General features: G+C 34.0%; 1 protein-coding gene across 4 annotated transcripts in view; it reads right to left on the bottom strand.

The window, feature by feature from the left end:
* The window catches only part of STX8 (syntaxin 8), a 299,198-nt gene that overhangs the window by 53,931 nt on the left and 219,083 nt on the right, over nucleotides 1-26,184 (bottom strand). Inside the window, exon 9 of one of the 4 annotated variants that reach the window (XR_012489396.1) lies at nucleotides 17,264-17,373. The exons of the other annotated variants lie outside the window; for them this stretch is intronic. The gene's annotated coding sequence lies outside the window, so the exon portion shown is untranslated. The remainder of the gene's footprint in view (nucleotides 1-17,263; nucleotides 17,374-26,184) is intronic. 4 annotated transcript variants of the gene reach the window in all.

Here is a 26,184-nt window from a genome sequence, read left to right as displayed (position 1 = left end):
CCAGTGCATCTGTACATATTTCAGAAGAGATGTCCAGTCCTTTTAAACCTCGTTATGGTAATCTTTATCCATCTTTTATATTCCTTGGTTTACTGCTAAATTAAGTTATTGGGAATCCATAATTTCTTCTGATTAGAAAAATTTGTAAGTAAACACATATGTAGAGATAAAAGAATATAACATCAGATTCTGCCTCATTAGTTGCCTTTAAACAACTGTCTGCCTTTAACCCCATCAATTTGACTTGAAAACTTCTTGTTTTAATTTTATTTTTTATTATAAATTAGAAAATCATAAAAATATGAACATTTAAAATTTTTAAAAGGCCATGAAAAAAGGACTGTATACAGATTGAAGATTTTAAAATATGGATTAAGTTTTAACGTGGGAACCAATGATGTTCTGACTCTAATCTCTTGCAAATATCTTTTATCTATTTTCTTAATATTAAAAAAAAGTTTTGTTAACACTTTTTATATCACTATTACTACTTCGCTGTCCTTTAATTCCTTATTGAGTCTGATTGTAAGACTTTTGGGATATCCTTTTAAGGTATTGTATACACATCCTGCAAACTATGTTGTACAGGTCATATTTTAAAGTGTATGTCTCCCATATGTTCAAAAATATTAATAACACCTCTTTTTGTTTTAGCAAAGAATTAGAAATTATGGGATGTCCATCAATTGGGGAATAGTTGGGAAAAAATGGTACATGAATGTAATAGAATTGAGTAATTGAGTCAGAAATAGCAAAAGAAGTGATTTCAGGAAAATCTAGGAAAATGTACATTTTGGATCATGGCTAACATGGGAATTTATTTTGCTTGACTAGTCATGCCTATGACATGGTTGTTGGTTATTTTGTTTTGTTTTTTTCAACAGGGAGAATGTAGATAGGGATAGAGGGTGGAAATAGTGGCAGTTTTTTAAAAGTGACAGAAGACAAACAATGTTAATTTAAAAAAAAAAAAAGTATATTTCATTCTTCAGCTCTAAATCCATCACTTTTCTACCAAGAGGTGGAAAACTTATTTCATCATTATTGTTTTGGAGTGATGACTGGTCACTGCATTAACCAGAATTCTTAAATCTTTCAAATAAATTTTCTCTTACAGTGGTGCATACACAATTCTCCTAGTTCTACTCTTTCATTCTGCATCAGCCTTTCATCCTTTTTTAAAGCAATCAGATTCTATTATATTCATATAATATATTCAGCCATTAACCAACTGATGGATATTTTCTATTTTCCACTACTCCAAAAAAAGTGATTTCTTATAGAAATATATTTTTCCCTCTCAGTTTTTGACCTTTTGAGGGTATACACCTTTCTTGTTATGTTATTTCAGTCATGTCCAACTCTTTGTGACCTCTTTAAAGATACTAGAATGCTTTACCATTTCTTCCCCTAGCTAATTAATTGGACAGATGAGGAACTGAGACAAAAGTTTTATTTAATGGTCATCAAATTTGGACATTAAAATGGACATAGCTTTTGGGATAGAAAACACAGATCACTAAGGCCAGAATGAGTTTAATCAGTATATAACTATGCAGGAAGCCAAAGAACCTGAAATATCAACTCTATCTTTTTGCAGGGTTACAGTCAGATTCACCACAATCACTGAGCACCTGGTTTACATCAACCATGAACTAATATCATTTACCTGATATCCCATGACATCACCCCCCTAAGTAGATCCAGTTAATCTCAACAAATTAATTAAGAGGCTTTAAAAATATTTTTATGTATATCTTTTGATTTTATAACACCAGGATTTTTCAAGTTATTTCTCTCTTTTCCAGAGGCCACACCTATAACAATGATTAAGAAAGAGGGGGAAAAACACAGTTTAGCAAAACTAAAGAATACAGTCAAAAAGGATGTCAGAAAATGTTCTCACACATCTCCAACCCCATTACTTTTTCAAAGAGCTGATGCTTTCTTATGTCTTTTCTATGGGGTCAAAGTTGGCCATTAAAATTTTACAGCATTCAATTGATGGTCTATAATGTTCCACTGTAATAATTCTGAATGTTACATTGTTGTTTTGTTTCCTTTGTTTTACACTGTATCAGCTATAGAAGTTTTCCCAATATTTCTGCATCTTCATAGCTTCACATAGCACAATAACACAGTGTACTACATTCAAGAAATTTAGCCTTTTCTTAATTGAAAGGCAACTATTTAATCTCTAATTCTTTAGTACTACAAAATGTGTTCTTTTAAATATATCAGGTCTTTCTTCTATCACTAATTTTCCTGAGGCATATGCCAAAGAATAGATTCTAGGTAAAAGGTTGTGGATATTTTAGTCACACTCTTTGCATAATTCCAAATTACTCAACTCTATCAACAATGCATGTAGTATTCTGGTTTTACCCCAATTTCTAGGACATTGACTTTTTCCATCTTTCTTCATCTTTCTCAATTTGAAAAATGTGAGGTAAAATTCTTTTAATTTGTAATTCTTTTATTATTTACTTTCCTTCATAGAGCAATTAAAAGTGTTTAACTCTTCATTTGTAATTGTTTTTTTCTCATCCTTTTACCCAAGTGTCCATGGACAAATGGTATTTTTTGCTAGTTCCTTGTTTTGGATTTCTAAGCCCTGTAACAGATATTTTGATGCAATGATTTTCTCCATAATTGACTCCTTTATCCCATCTGTACTAATTTTGATTATGCAAAAACATTTCATAAAATCTGAAATCTTGGCATTACCTTTTATAATTCTTTTCTCCAATACTCTTACACTCAGGTCAACAAAACAAAACAAAAACCAGGCACATAACTGTTCTATCTACGAAACTGCTAACTGATCTAGCCCTTATAGAAAGCAACTGGAAACTATATCAAAAAAATCAATAAACTCTTTATCTTTTGACTCAATGATACTATTGGCATGTGCATACTCATTAAGAGATCTTTTTTTAAAAGGAGAAAAATGTTTATAGGTATAACTACGTATAGTGGGGGGGAAGGAAAGCAAAGGATACTTACCTATTACGGAATGGCTAAATTCACTTGGTATATGAATATAATGGAATACTGATAAATCATGTGTTGGCCACTTCTGAGAAATAATAAAAGTGGAAGTTTTAGACAAAGATAGGAAAACTTATGAAACAGATAGTAGTAGATAAAAATGGACCAGGAATCCGGAATACTCAAGTTTAAATCTGGTCTCAGATATTTAGTAGCTGCATGGTCCTAAGCAAAATGATGAGGTTCTGTATAGATGAGTGCAATTGGCAGAGAAAGACTAATGTATTTTCTTAAAGCAAATAGGGGAGGGCATTGATAGGGATCCATTTAACCTTACTGCCCTACCTTGCTGTGTCCAGCCAAAAAATCCAAGTTAGGTCAAATCGCTGAAGCCCATCCTGAGGTTGTTGGCAACCCAGCTATATCCTCTCAGAAATCCCAGTCATGTCCTTGAAGTTAAATTTCCTCAAAAAAATCTATGTCCCACAACATCTTTGCTGAATCTCTTGGGTCATCCTCCATGACACTGTGTCTCTTGGTGTCTTTCCTTTCATTCTTCCAGTATACCATATGGTGTCACTCCTCTGATTCTCTTACCATGCCCTTTCCTTCATTAATTATTGAAACCACTTTTCTTGTTATGCGCTCCCTCACTTTATTTCACATTTAACATTTCTGGTGTCTATTGTATCTCTTCATTTTGTCTAAACCTCTTCTCCTATATAAACCTATCTTTTGTTGAAGAGAACAGCCATTGTGAATTCTTCATGTGACCAAAACTCAACATCATCTGGTGTATCTTAAGATCTTTCCCCTTTTCCTCCAAATGAATAATCCATAGAATAGAAAATCCTAAAATTCTACAATAAGCCATCTTGTACCTCATGGGAAATGTCTTCCCTTCATTTCTGTTGCAGAAGGGGACAATGAATGGGTAAAATATAGAAAAGAAAACTATTGTAACATGGAGGAGCAGTTTTCTGCCACCTTAAAATACCAGGGCTCCAAAAAACTAAAACTGAATATTGGAATTTTTTTTTTTTTAAAGTGGAGGTCTGTGCTTAAAAACAAACAAACAAAAAAAAAAAAAAACAAAAAAAAAGAAAGAAAAAAAAAAACCCTAGCATTCATAAAGTTTCTCCCAAAAGATACAGCTTTAAATTTGTGTGATTTTAAACTAGGAATCTGATTTTAAATTGTATTCTTCAGCATTTTGATAGAGGAAAATGGGATAAAATTCTATCCAAAAAATAATCTGTTCCATTGTGGAACTGGTAAAGGATTTTGTCCTTTTCTTCTTGTATAAACTCTTATAACCAATGAATGATAAAAAGGTATAAAGTAATATTTTACTTATTTTTACAAAATGTATATTAAAATATTTTGTCACTGACATATCTATCTATCTGTGCCATAAAAACATCATAATTACATTTTTCCTTTTACATTAATTTTGAATAAAGATCTAATTCCCATTTGGAGTAAGTATTTTAAATTGATTTTTGATCATTGTGTTTAAATTTATTTGGAACTAATTCTAATTAAACTGTGGATTTGGGATCCTTAATGTAAATTCAGTTATTTCATCAGTTCATTGTTTTAGCTTTGAATGAGCATTTCTCCATTGTGATCCTCTTTCATATGGATTTTTAAGGAATAAACATATAGATGAAAAACAGAGGCTTGAAATTATCCAAGTGTCACATGGTGGCACTTGTCTATACAATTGTAGTTAACAATGAAGTTGGCATATTTTTTATTGATACCATTTGAAGCTCTAGATCTGTGATCCTGCTTGGACAGTCTCATGTACTTTGAGCTGTCATTTGATGAAAAGTCATCCAATTTAATTAGGGATTCTGCTAAAACAGCAAATGCAGAAGAGTAATAGCACATGAAATTCCAGATTTTATTACAGGTGAGTTCTTGTAGAAAGTTGCCATTTCTGATGCTTTAATATTGACTATCTAAAATTATCATTACAAATTCATCCCTAGGAAATCACAGTAAAACCATTACCATTCAGTGTTAGTGGAATCTTAGTGGCTGAATAAAAAATGACAAAGTTTCAGAATGTTAAATTCCCAAAGAATAGATTTTGTGAACTTGACAAGTTCTTGCCACGTACACTAGTTGATAGTCATTTATACATTTTAGTTGTAAAAGATAAACTTCATTCACACGATGAGAAATGTGAAAAATAATGAGTCAGCTAGGTGATTCTAAATTGTATGAGATAATTATAATTAACTGGTATGTGCTAAAACAGTGAACTTATCTGGGTATAATATTTTAGAGATATGAGTGACTGGAAATTTAAATCTGTATTTAATTTTAAGCTAAAGACTGGATAATTAAAACAAAGTTCTCTGGTAACTTACTCAAAGAGACCACATATCTGCATCTCCTCTAATTAGATGAAATATATTTAAGGCGCTATGTTGCTTTCTAAATTGCATATTATGCAATTTGTAAAACTGTATAAGCGGTTTTTAAGTTCCATCAGCCCTGTTGGACATGTGGTATAAGTTTTGCTCAAAATTATTGAGTTATTGTCTATTTTCTGAATTTTAAGATGGTCTTTAAGATATCTCATTATCTCCCTTAAACAAAGATAGGGATATTTACTTAAAGAGACAGAAGGGAAAAGTATAAAATTCCCTTACATAGGTGATATAGTTTTGAAATCCCTTCACTTTAAACTTTTGAAAGTTCTTGAGTATGATTTTTTTGGTAAATGGAGATTGAAAATTGTATACTAGTTATTTGCATAATTTCATGGTTTTATTTTAGTTCAGTAGGTCTTGAAATATGACTGCTTTAGCCCTTCCCCTATTTTACTGATTATTGGGGGAAGTGAGAAAAACCCCATTTACTCACTGTAGCTCAACCCTTTTCTGGCTCCTGGTGGGGACCACCCTTGTGGTTAAGTGAAAATGCTTCCATTAGATGTCCATCAATTGGAGAATGGTTGGGTAAACTATGGTATATGAATGTTATGGAATATTATTGTTCTATAAGAAATGACCAACAGGAGAAATACAGAGAGGCTTGGAGAGACTTACATCAACTGATGCTGAGTGAAACGAGCAGAACCAGAAGATCATTATACACTTCAACAATGATACTGTACGAGGATGTATGCTGATGGAAGTGGATTTCTTCAACATAGAGAAGAACTAATCCAATTCCAATTGATTAATGATGGACAGAACCAGCTACATCCAGAAAAGGAACACTGGGAAATGAATGTAAACTGTTATTTTTACCTTCTGAATCCAATTCTTCCTGTGCAACAAAAAATTCGGTTCTACACACATATATTGTATCTAGAATATACTGTAATATATTTAACATATATAAGACTGCTTGCCATCTGGGGGAGGGGGTTGAGGGAGGAAGGGAAAAATCTGAATAGAAGTAAGTGCAAGGGATAATGTTGTAAAAAATTACCCATGCATATGTACTGTCAAAAAATGTTATAATTATAAAATAAAATAAAAAATTAAAAAAAAAAAAAAAGAAAATGCTTCCATTATTTAAAAGAAGAGATCATTTCTATAATGCTGTAACACTGAAGATTTACTTTAACAAGATGCTATATCAAGAGTTATCCTGCTTAGTAATGCAAGGAACTTGAGAAGTTTGTTAAATATTTTTATTTCTAGTTAACTGGAAGTTCTGAAAATTGTTATTTCAAAATCAATTACTTTGATCATGGTTTCTTATCTCTCTTCAGCAAGTTTTAAGAACTGAAATCTCTGATATGGGACCTGATTATCTGAGAGAAAATTTCTTGGCACACCATATCTAATAATATTTCTTGAGTCTGAATTCAGGTATGGATGATCAATAAATCACAACACCCCCCCCCCATCCAAGATAAATGTCACAGAACTTCAGAAGGTGCAGGTTTGTTTGTTCTCATCTGGGTAAAAAGGAGTTTGAAGGATGGCTTTTTTGAACTCTACTTAAGGTCAGACTCTTCAAACTTGATTTCCCAATTGTGTTCCTTTCTATAGAAATGATTCCCACCTATTCCTGAGTCTGGCAAGGGAGTGGAAGTCATTCATGATCTTCATACCTGAAATCAACCAGCTATTGGCTTTGTTCTTTTTTTTTTTTTTTTTTCTCTTAAAGAAAATTTCTATATTTAGAGCTAGTGGTCAGCTTAAAAGCCACAGGCAAAGTGTAAGTATGTAGAGTGTTGCTGTTTTCTATCTGAAAATGTAGAGTTATTAAGTAAATGATTGTTTTCCACCATAGGTAGATGAATATTTGGCCTACTCATCTGTTTGTTCCTAGAGATATATCTTATTAAAAATATGTTTGTATAAAGCTTTAAATTTTTCAAAATAAGACCATTTAGCTATTGATGTAACTGTTTATGAGACCCAGCTGCTATTCTCATTCAGGGTGACTTAAGAGTAGAGAATTTTAGCGCAAACAGTAACTTATAAAGTATTCTGTATTACATTCATGCAGAAAGTTAGTTTTATTTAAGCTAGTGGGGAATAACATCTGTTTGTCTTGTGACACAAACATGCTTCCATATACATAACTTATTTGATATGAAAAGCTGCAGGCTAATCTATACTGGCCTCCCCCCCCCAAAAAAAAAATCTACCTCCTCTGGGTGGTTTTAAATCTTTTTAGGTCTGTTTCTAATACCTGACACAAACCAGTGGAAACTTTTCTTAGGCCTATGTAAGGCAATAAAGAACATCTTTCAGTTTCTTCTAAACTATTTTCACTGGTCACAAGCTAGGAGAAACTATTTGGCAAAATTATCAGACAAGCCTGAGGTCCGATTTTTTATGCCCAAGTGACTCCTGAAATGCCATTCAACCTCCTCTTCTAAACCTGTTCAGAGGAGGGATACCTATTTAGAAAATATTGGCAGAGAGATTTTGTGCATATACCTCAGGTATGTGTATGGGCTTATCTCGTTATCTTAAAGTCCTGCTTTTTGACAGGGGATCATTTTCAGATCACTATTAAGAAAAGGTTAATTCCTCAGTTAGTCTGATAGGATCTTCCTTTCTAAAAATTGCTTTTGGGTTAAATATTACTTCAACTCACCAAGCAATCTCCTTCTTGGAGATCTTAACTAATAATCTCTTTGCTTGACACCTCACTTCTAATCACCATCTCATCTTTAAATGGGTTTTTTGTTCTTAAGTAGGCTCTTGTTAAGAGGATTTTTAAAGCAGGTCCCCTAGAAACTGACATCTTTGGAAAGTCCACCCCTTTCCCACTCCTTTTAATTGTTACTTTTGGTCTCTGCTATAAGACATGATATCTAACTTCTTACAGAAGTCTGTCCTCTGGCATACTCTTATCTTCAGGAAAGGTACAGAATATTACACAAGTTATAAAATGAGCCTTCTCTAAACATTTATGAAGGCCTTAACAAGAGGAATTCTTCAATCAAAGACCTTCCCAACAGGCATTTTCTGTTTCCTTAGTAGGTTTGTTTCCTTCTAGGCTTTGGTCAATTCACCTTCACAAGACAAGCACAAGACAGCTGTACTGACCAGCTTTAGGGATCTGACTTAATTCACTGGACATTTCAATTCAATTAGTTCCCGGCATACCCCTCCAGCTCAGCACCCCTCCAAACTGGGACCCTATAGGATGACTAAGCTCTGTGCCAAGAACCAGCAGGAACTAGTTTCAGAAGGTAAGATCGCACCATACCCCAAAGAACTTTGGGCTCTATTTGTTTGGGGAAAAACTGATTGTTGAGGACAATGTACCCCAGAAAAATACTACCCAGTATCTGAGTGTGTCCTCAGTAAGGTATATGGTACAAACTGATCCTGTGCTAAATTTCTGCTATTGTGCCTTGGTAACCAACTTTGTACCCTTGTGATATCACCAAACTTTGGCTTCTGTTCATGTCTGTAACCCAGTCACACAGCTGATTAATTGAAGGGCGTGGGTGAGAAAACAGAACAAGAACCGAGGACCTCTAACTGCCACACACAGGCTCTATCTACATATGTAAAGGGCTAGAACTGAGCAATGCACTTGGATGATGAAGCACGTGAGACTAATTGCCAATTGGACGGTTCCCTATTAACTTGTTTAAGGTTGACCCTCCCCAGCTGTTATGTGCTGACTTGATTGGTGAGACAAAGAGAGGGAAGTGACTTGTGTGGGAGGAGCAAGAGAAACTTGTGTGGTGGAACTCACGCTCACTTGCACTCGTGACCTGGCGTTGGAGGCTACGGTAAAGATCTAGAATAAAGACGTTTAGTGATCCTGACTCTTGCTGATTTCTGGAAAGATAGAGTTCCAGCATTTGGCGCCCAATGTGGGGCGCCATTTGTAGCGTGTTCTCCTGGCAGTAACAATTACTAGTCTGTCCTAGACCCACCAGAGTACCTTTGACCACTGTCCTTTGCAGTGTGAGCTCTACCCGGCTCGCCTCCTCTGAGGCCTTCTAAGGTCTCTGGCCACAATCTCTTGAATCTATAGCTTAATAACCGGTAGCGCGCTCAAGAACAGCCATGTGTAATCTTAAAAGCCTTTATTATACCTACTCACATAATGCCCTAACTGATGCCCTGACTTGTTGGTTCCCTGGTGAACACCTGGTCAGAAGACCCATGTGTTCACTACCAAAACCCTTACCTCTTTTGGCTACCCATCTTGGCTTGGCCACCCAGGCTGGGGAGCCAGGGTGAACAGCACGAGGTTAAAGAGGGCGGTTGCTGCCTGCAGTGGGTTTACATAGGGCCTGTGAGGTCACACACACAGCCAATCAGCGAGAGAGTCACCCATTACGAAGCTATCTCAATATGGCCAGGATCCCGCCCAAGGGCAGTCCTAATATCCACAGAAATTATTTCCGGGCCTCAATCTCCCGATGCACTGTGTCCTCCCATTTAAAGGCCCCTTACACAGCTGAACATAATGCTTATATCAAGAGGTTAAAGAGCCAGATGGAAGATCTTTTAACAAAGATCGCCACTGAAGAACAGCAGGAAGCTTGTAATCAAGCTCCACAAAGGCTATCCCCACACCTATTAGATATAGCTCGGAGAGGGAGCAACCTAGAGCTAATGCGTATGTATGACAGTATAGAGTATAAAATGCCACAGCAAGAGTTGCTGGAATTGCAGGTTAAACTACAGATTGAGCTAGAGAAAGAAGAAAAAGCTAGGTTACTACAGATAGAACAGGAAGAGTTCAAACCAGTGGCTGAAACTAAGGAAGGAAATAAACGAACACACATGGACTAAAGTTGTAGAAATTCTTCCTTAGCGTTTTGTTGGTTTACCTCTGTGTATTGTTGTTTTAAGGAATTTATCCATTACTCTTCCATTGAGAAGAAGTTTAGTTCTTTTTATGTGCAAAGCTCAGGTTTGATTTTTTTTTTTTTTTTCAGAGACAAAAAGTTTTTTACCCTCTTGATATAAAAAAAAGTTTTTACCCTCTTGATATAAGCATTATGTTCAGCTGTGTAAGGGGCCTTTAAATGGGAGGACACAGTGCATCGGGAGATTGAGGCCCGGAAATAATTTCTGTGGATATTAGGACTGCCCTTGGGCGGGATCCTGGCCATATTGAGATAGCTTCGTAATGGGTGACTCTCTCGCTGATTGGCTGTGTGTGTGACCTCACAGGCCCTATGTAGCCCACTGCAGGCAACAACCGCCCTCTTTAACCTCGTGCTGTTCACCCTGGCTCCCCAGCCTGGGTGGCCAAGCCAAGATGGGTAGCCAAAAGAGGTAAGGGTTTTGGTAGTGAACACATGGGTCTTCTGACCAGGTGTTCACCAGGGAACCAACAAGTCAGGGCATCAGTTAGGGCATTATGTGAGTAGGTATAATAAAGGCTTTTAAGATTACACATGGCTGTTCTTGAGCGCGCTACCGGTTATTAAGCTATAGATTCAAGAGATTGTGGCCAGAGACCTTAGAAGGCCTCAGAGGAGGCGAGCCGGGTAGAGCTCACACTGCAAAGGACAGTGGTCAAAGGTACTCTGGTGGGTCTAGGACAGACTAGTAATTGTTACTGCCAGGAGAACACGCTACATACATACATGCTGTATCTCTCTTAAATAGCTAGGGAAGCTTTTGTAAGGAGGTAGGTTTGGAGAAACTGACAGATTGTGACAATAGGCTAGTCACAATTGTGACTAGTTAGACAATTAAATTGAGCAAATATTTATTAAGAGCATACTATGTGCTTCCATCTCATCTTCTTCCTCCTACTGTTGTCTTAATCTTCATCAAAGCTAATGTTACAAACCCAGGTCTAGAGAAATATAATTAGAAAAAAGGCCTAAATGTTCTTGAAAAATTTTAAATCACTTGTGAGATTCCATAGTTGCTAAATAGTTTGTATGTGAAACATAAGTATAAGCATGATTATTAAATACATCATAAATATCCTACTAATGAAATATGTTTTGATTAGTCCTCTTATTTAGCAGCTCACTACAAAATTTCAACTAATTAAGATTTATTGTTTTCCATTTTTCATTCAAGGGTTCTGATAAAGAACACATTTCTAAAATATATAGAGAATTGACTCAAATTTATAAGAATTCAAGCCATTCTCCAACTGACAAATGATCCAAGGATATGAACAGACAATTTTCAGATGAAGAAATTGAAACCATTTCTAGTCATATGAAAAGGTGCTCTAAATCATTATTGATCAGAGAAATGCGAATTAAGACAACTCACTACACATCTCTCAGATTGGCTAAGATGACAGGAAAAAATAATGACGAACTGTTGGAGAGGATGTGGGAAAACTGGGACACTGATACATTGTTGGTGGAATTGTGAACAAATCCAACCATTATGAAGAGCAATTTGGAACTATGCCCAAATGGCTATAAAACTGTACATACCCTTTGATCCATCAGTGTTTATACTGGGTTTATATTCCAAAGAGATCTTAAATGAGAGAAAGAAACCACATGTACAAAAATGTTTGTGGCAGCCCTTTTTGTAGTGGCAAGAAACTGGAAACTGAATGGATGCCCATCAATTGGAGAATGGCTGAATAAGTTATGATATATTAATGTTATGGAATATTATTGTTCTATAAGAAATGACCAGCAGGATGAATTCAGAGAGGCCTGGAGAGACTAACATAAACTGATGCTAAGTGAAATGGAGATAATTATACACAGCAATAACAAGATTATATGATGATCAATTCTGATGGTACATGGCTCTTTTCAACAATGAGATGATTGAGGCCACTTCCAATGATTTTGTGATGAAGAGAGCCATCTACACCCAAAGAGAGGACTGTGGGAACCACAATATATCATTTTCACTCTTTCTGTTGCTGTATGCTTACATTTTGCTTTCTTTCTCAGTTTTTTTTTTCTTCTTGATTCGATTTTTCTTGTGCAGCAAGATAACTATATAAATATATTTTAACATATTTAAGTACTGGATTACCTGCCATCTAGGGAGGGAGTGGGGGGAAGAAAAGGAAAAATTGGAACAGAAGGTTTTGCAAGGGTCAGTGTTGAAAAATTACCCATGCATATGTTTTGAAAATAAAAAGCTGTAATTAAAAAAAATAAAATGAAAAGAGTTTTCACTGAAATACAAATCAATAATTATGATACATAAAAAAGAACCTAATATTTATCAGGCAATATGGTAACTGAGCAAATAAAAAGACAAAAATACGATAGTATCTGGCCTATAACATTTATAAGAAACAAGTTCCCTATGCCCATAATGTTTTTTCCCCCTTGTCCTTTTCTTTGTGAGCTCTCCTCTATGACCTTTTCTCTTGGATTCATATCTTACCACAGCTTCCCCTGCTTTTGCGATATCCAGACTAAGCCATTACAAAATTTCAGCTGGTACAAATGTCACTTGAAGCTTAATTCAAAACATATGCTGTTCAGAGCTCTGTATATTACACTATCAACATATCATTTATAGGGCAATTTGAAGTATTGAATTTAATATGTGAATTACATTTATTAAAAAATTACCTATCTCCATATATAGTTTTATAACATTCAATGTGTATCACACTGTTCCAATTCTAAATCCCTTCATTTGACCTTTGCAAACTGAATAGCAAACTAACATGGTAACATATTTATTCATTCCTAGATGAAACAGATTTGGAAATTATCATCATCTTGTCAGTCAAGAAACTTTTGAGATATCATTACAATAGTATCCAACTTCATGACCCAATTTTGGGATTTTCTTGGCAAAAATAGCAGAATGTTTTTCCATTTCCTTCACCAGCTCATTTTACAGATGAAGAAACTGAGGCAAACACAATGAAGTGACTTGTCCAGGGTCACACAGTACCTGAGACCAGATTTGAATTCATAAAAATGAATTCAAGAGACCTAACACTCTATCCACTTTGTCAACTAACTGCTCCAAACATTTATTAGGTACATAGTAAAATCACTTGTAAAAATATTATCCCATCATAATAATCCCTCTATCTCATCCCTTATTTTTTTTCTTCTTATCATTCTTTATAGTCTTCTCATATTTATGTCTTTTGTATATGTATCACACCTTCTAATTGCCTTAATAATGAGAAAATCCTTAAGAGTTAAAAGTATCATATTCTTGTAGAGAAATTGTAAACAGTTTAACCTTATTGAATCCCTTATATTTACCTTTTTATGCTTTTTTTGAGTCTTTTATTTGAAAGTTCTTTAATTTAGAAACTGATAAATTTTGTGTTATCTTGTCTCTTGGTCCACAAACTTTGAATTATTTTTAACTTGTTTTTTCCACCTGGATGCTTTTGCAATATTTTCTCCTTAGTCTGGGAGCTCAGGAACTAAATTATACATATATATGTTTGTGTGAATATGTACATACACACATACATACACACATGCATGCAAAAAATTCCTGCGAATTTTTGTTTTGGGGAGATTGGTGTAGTAGTTCTATTTTTACCTTTGTTTTCACAATGTCAAGGCAATTTTCCTTGTTAGTTTCTTTTCTTTTGTTTTTATTAAACCTTTTTATTTAAAAAGCATATGCATGAGTAATTTTTCCAACATTTTTGCGTAATTTTGTGTAATTCCTTTCCTCCATGTGCTCTCCTAACTGGCAGGTAGTCTAATACATGTTAAATATGTTGAAATACATGTCAGATCCAATATATGCATACATATTTATACAGTTATCTTGTTGCACAAGAAAAATCAGATAAAGAAGGATGGAAAAGAAAAACCAAGAAAAAAAACAAAATGCAAGCAAATAACAGAGACAGTGAGAATGCTATGTTATGTTCTACACTCTATTCCCATGGTTCTCTCTCTTGGTGTAGATGGACAAGTGGAACTAGTTTGAATCATTTCAATGTTGAAGAGAGCCACGTCCATCAAAATTATTCATTGTATAGACTTGTTGTTGCCGTGTATAATGATCTCCTGGTTCTGCTCATTTCACTTAGCATCAGTTTGTGTAAGTCTCTCCAGGCCTTTCTGAAATCATGCTGCTGGTCATTTCTTACAGAACAATAATATTCCATAGCATTCATATACCATAATTTATTTAGCCATTCTCCAATTGATGGGTATCCACATAGTTTCCAGTTTCTTACAACTACTAAGAGAGCTGCCACAAACATTTTTGCATATGTGGGTCCCTTTCTCTCTTTTAAGATCTCTTTGGGATATAGTCCCATTAGAAACACTGCTGGATCAAAGGGTTTTGCACAGTTTGATAACTTTTTGAGCATAGTTCCAAATTGTTCTACAGAATGGTTGGACCCGTTCACAGTTCCACCACCAATGTATCAGTGTCCCAGTTTTCCCACATCCCCTCTAACATTCGTCATTATCTTTTTCTGTTATCTTAGCCAATCTGACAAATGTGTAGTGGTATCTCAGAGTTGTCTTAATTTGTATTTCTCTGATCAATAGTGATTAGGAGCACCTTTTCATGTGGCTACAAATAGTTTCAATTTCTTCATCTGAAAATTGTCTGTTCATATCCTTGGACCAATTATCAATTAAAGAATGGCTTGCACTATTATACATTTGAGTCAATTCTCTATATATTTTAGAAATGAGGCCTTTATCAGATCCTTCGGATGTAAAAATATTTTCCCAGTTTATTGCTTCCCTTTTAATCTTGCCTGCATTAGTTTTGTTTGTACAAAACCTTTTTAACTTAATATAATCAAAATTGTCTATTTTATGATCAATAATGATCTCTAGTTCTTCTTTGGTCACAAATTCCTACCTCCTCCACAAATGCAAGAGGTAAACTATCCTATATTTTAATTTGTTTATAATATTTTTTATGTCTAGATCATGAACTCATTTTAGCCATATCTTGGTATATGGTGTTAGGTGTGGCTCTATGCCTACTTTGTGCTTCTTTTTCTTAGGGAGTTGATTAATAGCTTGTTCTTTTTCTTTTTCTAAACCAGGACTATTTAAGTACTTTATTTCCTCTTCTGTTAATCTGGGCAATCTATATTTTTGTAGGTATTCCTCCATTTCACTTAGGTTGTCAATTTTATTGGTATAAAGTTGGGCAAAGTAACGCCTATATTGCTCTAGTTTCTTCTTCGTTGGTGGATAGTTATCCCTTTTCATTTTTGAAACTAACAATCTGATTTCCCTCTTTCCTTTTTCTAGTCAAATTAACTAAAGGTTTATCTATTTTGTTGGTTTTTTCATAAAACCAACTCTTAGTTTTATTTATTAATTCAATAGTTTTTTAGTTTCAATTTTATTGATCTCTCCTTTTATTTTTAGAATTTCAAGTTTGATATTTGATTGGGGTTTTTTAATTTGTTCTTTTTCTAGCTTTTTTAGTTACAAGCCCAATTTATTGATCTCTTTCTGTATTTTATGCAATTAAAGCATCTACAGATACAAAATTTCCCCTTATTACTGCTTTGGCTGCATCCCACAAATTTTGGCATGTTGCCTCATTATTGTCATTCTCTTGAATGAAATTACTGATTGTGTCTATGATTTGCTGTTTCACCCATTCATTCCTAGGATGAGATTATTTAGTTTTCAATTTCTTTTTGGTCTATTTTACCCTGGCCCTTTATTGAATGTAATTTTTATTGACTTTCAGTGATCTGAAAAAACGCATTTATTGTTTCTGCCTTTCTGCATTTGATTTTGAGGTCTTTATGTCCTAAATATGTTCAATTTTTGTATAGGTTCCATGAACTACCGAGAAGAAAGTGTACTCCTTTCTGTCTCCCTTCAATTTTCTCCAAAGATCTATCATATCTAGTTTTCTTAGTATTCTATTTACCTCTTTAACTTCTTATTTATTTTGTAATTGATTTATCTAGTTCTAAGAGAGCAAGGTTGAGATCTCCCACTATTATAGTTTACTGTCGATTACTTCTTGCAACTCTTTTAAATTCTCCTTTAGGGATTTAGATGATAGTATATATATTTAATATTGATATTGCTTCATTATCTATGGTACCATTTAGCATCTCTTTTAATTAGATCAATTTTTGCTTTTGCTTGACCTGAGATCAGGATGGCTACCTCCTGTTTTTTTTGTTTGTTTGTCTGCTTGTTTTTTTGTTTGTTTTTTACTTCACCTGAAGCATAACAAATTTTGCTTCAGCCTTTTACCTTTACTCTGTGCGTATCGCTCTGCTTTAAATATGTTTCTTGTGAACAATATATTGTAGGATTCTGGCTTTTAATCCAGTCTGCTATCTGCTTATGTATTTGTGGGAGAGTTCATCCCATTCACATTTACTAATTCTGTATTTCCTCTCATCTTATTAACCCCAAATTAAGACTTTTCTTTTTCCTTTTCCCGTTTCCCTCCTCCCAGTATTATACTTATGTGCACTACTTGCCTCAGACAGTCCTTCCCTTTTAAAGACCCTTCCCTTTTCTTTTACCTTTCCCTTACTATTTCTGTTTTCCCTTCTATTTAGCCTACTCTTTTCCTTTTTTCCCCTTTCCCCTCCCACTTTTCTATAAGGTGACAGAAGTTTCTTGGTGAAACCAAGTATGTCTAATAGTCTTTCTTTGAGCCAAATCTGATGAGAATAAGATTCACACAATGTTCATCCCCCTCCCTTCTTTCCTTCAATACAATATATAAAAGAAACTGGAGGGGGAAAGGGGAATGTACTGGAAAAAAAGGGGAAAGTGGAGGTAAAGTGAGGGAAATTACATATCAGGAAGAGGCAAAGAAAACTATTATATTATAACAGTAAAATCAGATTACATATGCACTCTCTATGTATACACATAACTAAAATGTAATTCTCAAAAGAGTTCTTTTCCTTTTACCTTTATATGCTTCTCTTAAGTTCTATATTTGTAGTCACATTTTTTTGTTTAGCTCTGGTCTTTTCATCAGAAATAAATTCACCCGTTTCATTGAATGTCCATCTTTTTCCCTGAAAGAAAATGCTCAATTTAGTAGGGTAATTTATTCTTGGCTGCATTCCTAGTTCCTTTGCCTTTTGGAATATCTTTTTCCATTTAACAAATTCTGTTTTTTAAGGAGTTATTTTCTTTTTCTGTTTCACAAATTCTGTTTTTCTGGGAGTTGCTTTCTTTTTCCACTTTATCAAATCTATCTTTCAAAGAGTTTTTTGCCTTTTCCAAACCCTCTTGCAAATTTTTCATTTCCTTTTCCCATTTTTCTTCTAGGTCTCTTTTAAGATCTTTTAAAATTTCTTCTTGGAGAGCCTTGTATGATGTATATTGCCTTTGGGGGCTTCATCTGGAGACAATCTGTTTTTAGTCTCCTCAGGGTTTGAAATCTGTTCTACTCTTTTGTCATAAAAGCTGTCTATCGTCAGAGTTGTCTTTAATTTTATACTCTTTTTTTTTTTTTTTTTTTTTAAGTTAAAGTCTGTCTTTAGGGTGGGGAGTTTTCCTGTGCTAGGTCAGTGCTGATTCACTCCCAGTGCTGGGTGGGTGTGGCCAGGATCTTAGATTCTGGAGTTTCAAGTTTCACTGTTAATCTTTTGTGTTTGCACTGGATGCTTTAAAACTTTTCTGCTGATCTACTGGCTTGCAAACAGGATAGAGTGGCTAACACTGCTGTAGATTTCTCCCCACAAATTCTCTGCCAGGCCGAATCTGCACTGCTGCACAGCCTGCAGAATCCATCCTGCCCTGGGACTCCTGTGCTTTTTGTGCTGGCATTTGTATTCAGTTGTGCTTCGCTGCTTCCCTTACATTTCCATTTGAAACAGACCTTTTCTGGTCTGTTTCCTACTTGTAGATTCTCTGCCACACTGAATCTGCACCAGCCAGGGACTCTGCACTGTCTGTGCTGGCATTTGTACTCAGCTGCTTGTGCTGGCTACCTTCCTCCCATTTCCAATTGAAATGACACTTTCCTGGTGATCTTCAAAATTATCTTTTGCTGATAACTTGTTGCACTCTCAAAATTTGTGGGTTCTGCCGGTCCAGAGCTAATTCAGAGGCTGATTTTGTAATTAGTGTGAAGGTTGCAGAGAAGGTCAGAGAGAAATGTGTGTCATCTCTGCCATCTTGGCTCTGCCACCAGAATCCTCCTTGTAAATTTCTTGAAATATAATATCTAGCTCATTTAAAAAAAAAATCATAGTGTTCAGATAATCTAATAACTTTTAAATTAACTCTTCTCAATTTATTTTCCAGATTAGTCCTTAGCTTCTACTTGCTCAGTTCAAATTTTTAAGGAATTGCTTTCTTGAGTGAACTTTTAGTCTTCATTTTTCATTTGGCCAATTCTACTTTTTAGAGTTCTCTTTATCAGATTGTTGTGCCATTTGGCCTAGTCTGGATTTTAGTTATTTTCTTCTTCCATCCCTCTCATTTTTTTTCTCAATTTAGCTTCTATCTCTGTTACATATTTGGTTTATTAAAATCCTTTGTGAGCTCTTTCACTAGTTATTTTTGTGCCTAAGGCCAATTTGTCTTTTTCTTTGAGGATCTGCACTTTGACATTTTTTTCCTCTTCTGAATCTGTTTTTTTAAATATTTCCTGCCACAATAGTAACTTCCTATGGTTAGATTCTTTTTTCAATGCTTGCTCATTTTTCCAGGTTATTTCTTGACTTTTAGCTTTATGCTAGTTAGGCTCTGTTCCCAAAGTGTAGGGGGCATGCACTGTCCTTAGCTTCAGGTTTTTCTGTTTGGGGAGCTAATTCTGAGTGGGGTCTGTAAGTTTCTAGTTCATACAAAATTGTAAAGGGCTGAAACTCTGAATAGGTACACTGAAATCAGACAACCGAGCACTTAAGGCTAATTACCTATTGGACAATATTAGCATATGCTTGGAAAAATGGCCCTTCTCACTATTCTGTGCTGGCTTCATCTTTTGGTATATACAGATAATCATAGGAGGGATTGGAATAAGACAAGCCAGAGTCACTTTGGAGGAGAACGAAGAGAAGGGAGGGTGGTAGGTGGAGAGCTTGTGGCAGTTTCGTTCATCTCCTTTACTTCTACCCCTAAAAACCAAGGACGTTTGTTGATCCTGACTCTGGCTGATCCTGAGGTCAACAGGGACCTAACTCAGTCTTTACACAAAATAATTTGACTGAAGGAGAGCTGTGTTCACTGCTCTCCTGGCCTATGGTCTGTTCTATAAATGACCACAAACACTCATTTCTGTCCTGGAACTATGATCTGGGTTCTTAATCCCCTATAGCCATTGGTTCTGGTTTACTAGAATTTCTCCTCATCCTGCTACTGTGACCTAGATACAATGTAATTGAATGCTATACTCTGGGCCAGCAAAGTGACCCATGGCCAACTGTTCAACCTCCTTACAATCTGATGGAAATCCTTTCTAGTATAATAAGAGCAATAATGTATGATTTTAGACTATGAATGACTTAGCCATTCTCAGCAATATAATGATATAAGACAATTTCAAAAGGACTCATGATGAAAAATACTATCTACCTTTAGAGAAAAAACTGATGGAATCTGAATGAAGATAGAAACATGCTATTTTTCACTTTCTTTATTTTTCTCATACCCCCCCTCCCCTTTGGATATATGTCTTCTTTCATATCATGATTACTATGGAAATATGTTTTGTCTGATTGCATATATATATAACCTATTTCAAACTGCTTTCTGTATCAGGAAGGGGAGAAGTAAGAGAAGAAAGAAAATAATTGGCAAAAATTTTTAATGAATATAAAGAGTTGTTTTTTTGTTTTTTTTTTTTTTGGTTTTGTTTTTGTTTTTAATTCTATGCTTACAAATTACAAAGACTTACTGGTGCTTATACTCTCTAGGTATATAATATGACTTGGTTACAGTTTTCTTAAGACAACCATGAACTGTTTCTAGGCCAACAGAATTGTAAAATATTTCATGGTTCTATCATGGCACAAGTAAATATAGCACTTTTATAGCCATAGAATAAAAGACCCTGGGTGATATAAACTGCTTTTTTGTTTTCCTCTATTTTAATATGCTATTACCTAGCTCCAAATTTTGCTATCTCTTTAATTACAGGGAATCCTCTGGAAAAGTAAGCTTGGATTTCTAAGGGTGAACAACAAATACATCCTTTCCAATGTATTTTTATTTAATTTTTCAAAACTGTCTTGATGACAAAGATGATGATTATCTAGCAAATATGCAATTGGATTAAGGGAAGATAGTGAACATAATTGGGCTTTTCTGACAGTGTATGTATTATGGTTTCCCAAAATAAAAAAAAAATACAAAGAAAATAAACATGTATATAGTAGGAAAATGCAGTCTTGTGGATAACCTTTTGATAACTGTTGGAATACATGGGAGCTGCTGAAATACACGGGAACCACCTGACAGTGGTTTCTGGAGATCCAACCCAGACCTGAAGAATGGATCTCCTCTTGTGAAAGGATAAAACAAGGAGACCGAGAGCCAGTTGCGTTCTCTGACCTCTCTAACTGAAAGGCCATTGCATTATTTGACCCCTCTCCTCTGCCTCCAATTTATCTCATTCCCAGTTCGTAACACCTGTGTCAACAAGGCTGCCCTGCAACTCCTTCAGATGCTATGATCCACAGCTGTGGAGGCTCTCAGAAAATTGACCTGTCCCTTAACAGATAACTATATAAATTCCACTAGACATGATTTGATGTTGGATTGGAACAAATTTTTAATGCTACTGATAATAACATGTATTTTGTCTAACAGAATGCTTATTCCATTAATAAGATTGATGACAACATGGAAACTATATCTCAAAAAGTTAAGAGCCACTGTTTTGGTTATAATTTACATATAATGCACTAAGTACAGCAATGAAGCTCTATAATTACAAGGGCAAAAGAAACCAAAAGCTTTAAACAACCAAAATCTAGTTAACCGACAGAGCTTTTTATCTCTTCCTTCTATTCCTCTTTCATCTCTTCCTTCTATTCCTAGCTAAAGTTCCAACTCTAAAAGAAGACTTTCCCCAATCCTCTTTAATTTTAGTGCCTTCCCTCTGTAATTATCTTCAGTTTATCTTGAGGATATCTTTCTTATCCATAGTTGTTTACACATTGATTCCCTGATTAAACTGTAAGTTCCTTAAAAGCAGGGGTTATTATTTTTTTTTTTTTCCTTTTTGACTTTGCTTTGAATACTCAGATCTTAGCAGAGTACCAGCCTCATAGGTGTTTAACAAAGATCTGTTAAAGGGCAGAGTCAAGATGGCAGAAAGCAAGGCAACATTTTTTGCCTTGGCTTTTCCACAATTGCCTCCATAACAATTTAAAAAGCAAACCAGACTGAACTGTGATTGGGAAAGTGAAGAAAGAAAAAAAAAAAAAAAAAAAAAGCACAGTGTGTAATTTTTTCACTCCAGAACAGTTTAGGAAAAATCTGTAGACTGATGGGTTGGGCTGGACAGAAGTGTGGTACAAGCAGCCAAAGCATGGCAAAGCAAAAGTCCCAGTGGGTTGTGGCAGAAAGTGACCCAGTATCTAGGGACAATTAGGGGACTGAATGTCTGGGAGGAAAGAGATCTTCTAAGAAGTTGGAAAAGCTAATAAAAAGTCCAACATCAAAAAGTAGGTTGGGAAAAAAAAAAGGAGCAAACAAAAATGGAACCTGACCATAAAAACCTACCCAACTAGAACTTATGACACAGAACTAAAGTCACAAATATAAAAAGTCATTGTCAGATGACAATATCTTAAAAACATCTATAAACAAGACCTCAACTAAAAATTAGGATTAGACTTAAGTCCCAAAGAATTAGCTAAAAGAGAGATTTCTTTTTTAAGGCACTAAAAATCAAACAGGAGTGTTAGGGGGAAAGTTGATGCAAGAAAAAAAAAGCTAAGCAAGAAAATTGTGAAAAGATAATGAATAGTTTAGTAAAAAGAGGTACGAAGAAATACTAAAGATAGTAACTCCTTAAAAATCAGAATCAGTCAAATAGTAAAAGACACACACACAAATACTAAATGAAAAAATTATTCCTTAAAAATAAAAATTAGCTAAGAGGAAACTAATGATTCTGTGAGACATCAAGAAGCAATAAAACAAAAGTCAAAAGATTGAAAAAAAAGAAGAAAATGTGAAATTCATCATAGAAAAAAAACAAGTGACAGAAAAAACAAGTCAAAGAGAGACTTAAGAATCATTAGACTACCTGAGAATAATGAATAAAAAAAGTAGAGATTATATTTCAAGAAATTAGAAAAGGAAATTTCACATATATGTGTACACACACACACACACACACACACACACACACACACACACACACACACATACACTACCAGAAGAAATTGAAATAATCCATAGTTACCACCTAAAAGAAATCCCAAAATAGAAACTCCCAGCAATGATGTATTTGAAATCTAATTCTCAGGAGAAAATACTATTAATAGGCCAAAAGAAATAATTCAAATACCATAAAAATATGATCAAGATTATATAATATTTAGCAGCTAATATAACAAAAATGGAAGGTTTAGAATATAGAATATAATATTTCAGAATGAAAAGCTAGAATCATAATTAAGAATAACCTCCCCCCCCAAAAAAAAAATGAGTATAATTCTACAGGGCAAAATGGACTTTTAATACAAAGGGAACTGTTGAGCCATCCCTAACGAAAAGACCCAAAATGAATAATTTAACATCCTAACATAAGAACTAAAAGAAGCATAAATGGATAAATATGAAGGAGAAATCATAAGGGATTAAATAAGATTAAACCATTTACATTCCTATGATACATGTAAACCATCAGAATTTTAACTTCAATAGCTTCATTAGAAGAGTTAATTTAGAGGGAATGAGTGGTGATCCTACTACTTTAGAATGATTCAAAAGGCAAATGAGAGAATGAGAGAAAGAGGGATGCAATAGGAGAGGGTGGGAAAGAATGGGAGAGGGTAAAAAGAGGGAAGAAAAAAGAAAATTATCTCTTATAAATTAAGACATGTAAGAAGAATTTTACCATAGAGGAGATAATGGGGGCCGAAGTAACACTTGAAAAATCACATATATTTGGGTATAGAAATTCATCTTACCCAACAGGGAAGTAGGAGGGAAAAGGGAGAAAGACAGAGAGGGATGAAAAGAAAGGGTACATTAAAGGAGGCTATGGTCAGAAGCAAAACAGACTTGTGAGGAAAACACAGGGTAAAAACAAGAAGGATAAGAAAAAATGGATGGAAAGACATACAAATTAGTCATTATAATTCAGAATGTGAATGGGATGAAATCATTCATAAAATAGAAGGTAATCCAAATACTATTGCAAAAATAGTAATCATTATATTAGACAAAGCAAAAGCAAAACCAGATACATTAAAAGAAATAAACATGAAAATTACCATTTGCTAAAAATGTTATAGCCAATGAATTAACATTAATATTGTATAAAACTGTACAATAATGCAATAAATGTTATATCATTTAAATTCTTAAAAGAATAGTTAAATGAGTTTCAGAAAGAAGTAATAAAACTATCATAGTAGGGGATCTCAATTACTCTTCTCAGATGAAAGATAAATCTAACCATAAAATAAATAAGAAAGAAGTTAAGAAGATAGAAAATTCTAGAAAATAAGCTGTGATTTATTGTTTAATAAACTCAAAGTGCTCATCTATTTGACAAAAACTGCTCAGAAAACTGGAAAAAGCCATAAGGGATAAACATTTCATACTGTCAAGAGAAGTTCAAAATGGATACATAAAGCAAATTAGAGGATCATGGAAGAAATGATCTGTCAGATCTATACATAATGAAGAGACAGAGAAGTTCAAGGAAGGTAAAATAAATAATTTTGATTACATAAAGTGTTTTTATATAAACAAAATCGAGGCAGATAAAATTTAGAAGAAAAGCAGAAAACTGTAGGCTTTTCAACAAGATTCTCTGACAAAGGACTCATTTCTAAAATATACAAAAAACTGAGCCAAATTTATGACCCAAGTCTCAAGACATATAAAAAAGAAATTTTCAGAAGTCAAAACTATAAATATTCATATTAAATATTCTAAATAATCAATAATAAGACAAATGCAAAAATAAAGTCAGAAAATGAAAATGACAAATATTGGAGAGGATGTGGAAAAAGTGGTATACTAATGCACCACTGGTGGAGTTGTTGACTAGTCCAAATATTCTGGAGAACAATTTGGAACTCTGCTCCAAAAAAAATGTTATGAAACTGTACAATTCCCTTATTATAGCCCAAAAGAACAAAGAAAAGAGAAAAGGGTTCATCTGTACAAAAATGCTATAGGAGTTTTTTTTGTAAATGAAATGAAAACTGAAGGGACATTTATCAATTGGGCAATGAATGAACAAATTATGATATATTAATTGATGGAACACTTGTGATAAAGGAGATGATTTCAGAAAAATCTGGTAATATAAATGAACAGTTATATAGTTATATATGTATACATAAGTTATTTAGGCAGAACTAGGAGAATAATTTATGTTGTCATATTAATATTATAAAGATAATAATTGTGAATCTGATCAACATTGCTCAACACAATGATCCACCACAATTCCAAAAGATTCCCAATGAAAAATGCTTACTATCTCCAGATAGAGAACTGATGGATTCAGAGCACAAACTGAAATATATTATTTCTTTATTTTTCTTGCTTATTTCTCATAAAATAGCTAATGAAGAAATTTGTTTTTCATGACTTCTTATTTGTAATGGGTTTTATATTTCTTGTCTTCTCAATGGATGGAAGAATGTTGGGAGGATAAAGACAATTGGAAATTGAAAATATAATATATTGAATTTTATGTATTTATTTAAAACAAATACAAAAAAGAAAAAAATGCACTGCTATGTATACAACAGAACATGAGAGGATTCAAAATATGACATAATATAATTCTATTTCAAGAAAGTGTATAAAATAAATGCACATACATACATATACATAACTATAGTCATATGCACATGCATGTTCATGTACATCTATGTAAAGTTGTATTATGCTTGATTGTCTTCTGTTTCTCTATTTTTTTAACCATTTCCTACAGTTTTGGTTCTTAGAATCACATCATACTCAGTTCTAACCCAATTTTTCTTCCCAACTACCCTTTACTAAGGACATATGATTTACATTTCCATGTATAAAACAATTTATCCTTTTACAATTTTTTTTTTACAATTTATCCTTTTTCAGTTTCTTGAAACTAGTCTTTAATGTTTATCTGATTTTTTTTTTTTTTGGATCTTTATGCAACAAAATCTAGAAAAGTGGGCAATTCATTGAATATCCTTTTTTTTTTCATTGAAGATTATGCTTAGCTTTGTGGGTAGGATATTTTTGTCAGCAACCCTAGTTCTTTTGTTCTTTGATACATAATATTTCAAGACCTATAATTTTTTAGTGTAGCTGCAGCTAAGTCTTGTGTGATTCTAATTGTGGCTCCACTGTATGTGTATTTTTTTTTTACTTGCTTTTTTCTACTTGACATGGGAGTTGCAGAATTCAGATATGCTATTCCTTTAGGATTCCTCATAGTATCTCTTTCAGGTGGTAATCATTTATTTCAATTTCTACTTTTCCTTCTTGTTCTATCACTTTGGGGAAACTTTAATTATTTCTATTATTATGATATCAAGATTCTCGTTTTAATTGTAGCTTTCAGGTAGTCTAATTATTCTTATATTTTTTCTTCTTGATCTATTCTCCAGATATTATTTTTCTTATGATATGGCTCACATTCCCTTTTATTTTTTTCATTCTTTATATATATATATATTTATTTCTTAATC

The sequence above is a fragment of the Sminthopsis crassicaudata genome, chromosome 4 (genome assembly GCF_048593235.1).
Source record: "Sminthopsis crassicaudata isolate SCR6 chromosome 4, ASM4859323v1, whole genome shotgun sequence".
Classification (NCBI taxonomy): Eukaryota; Metazoa; Chordata; class Mammalia; order Dasyuromorphia; family Dasyuridae; genus Sminthopsis; species Sminthopsis crassicaudata.
Note: the sequence above shows the minus strand (reverse complement) of the source record. Positions and strands in the feature narration are given on the sequence as shown.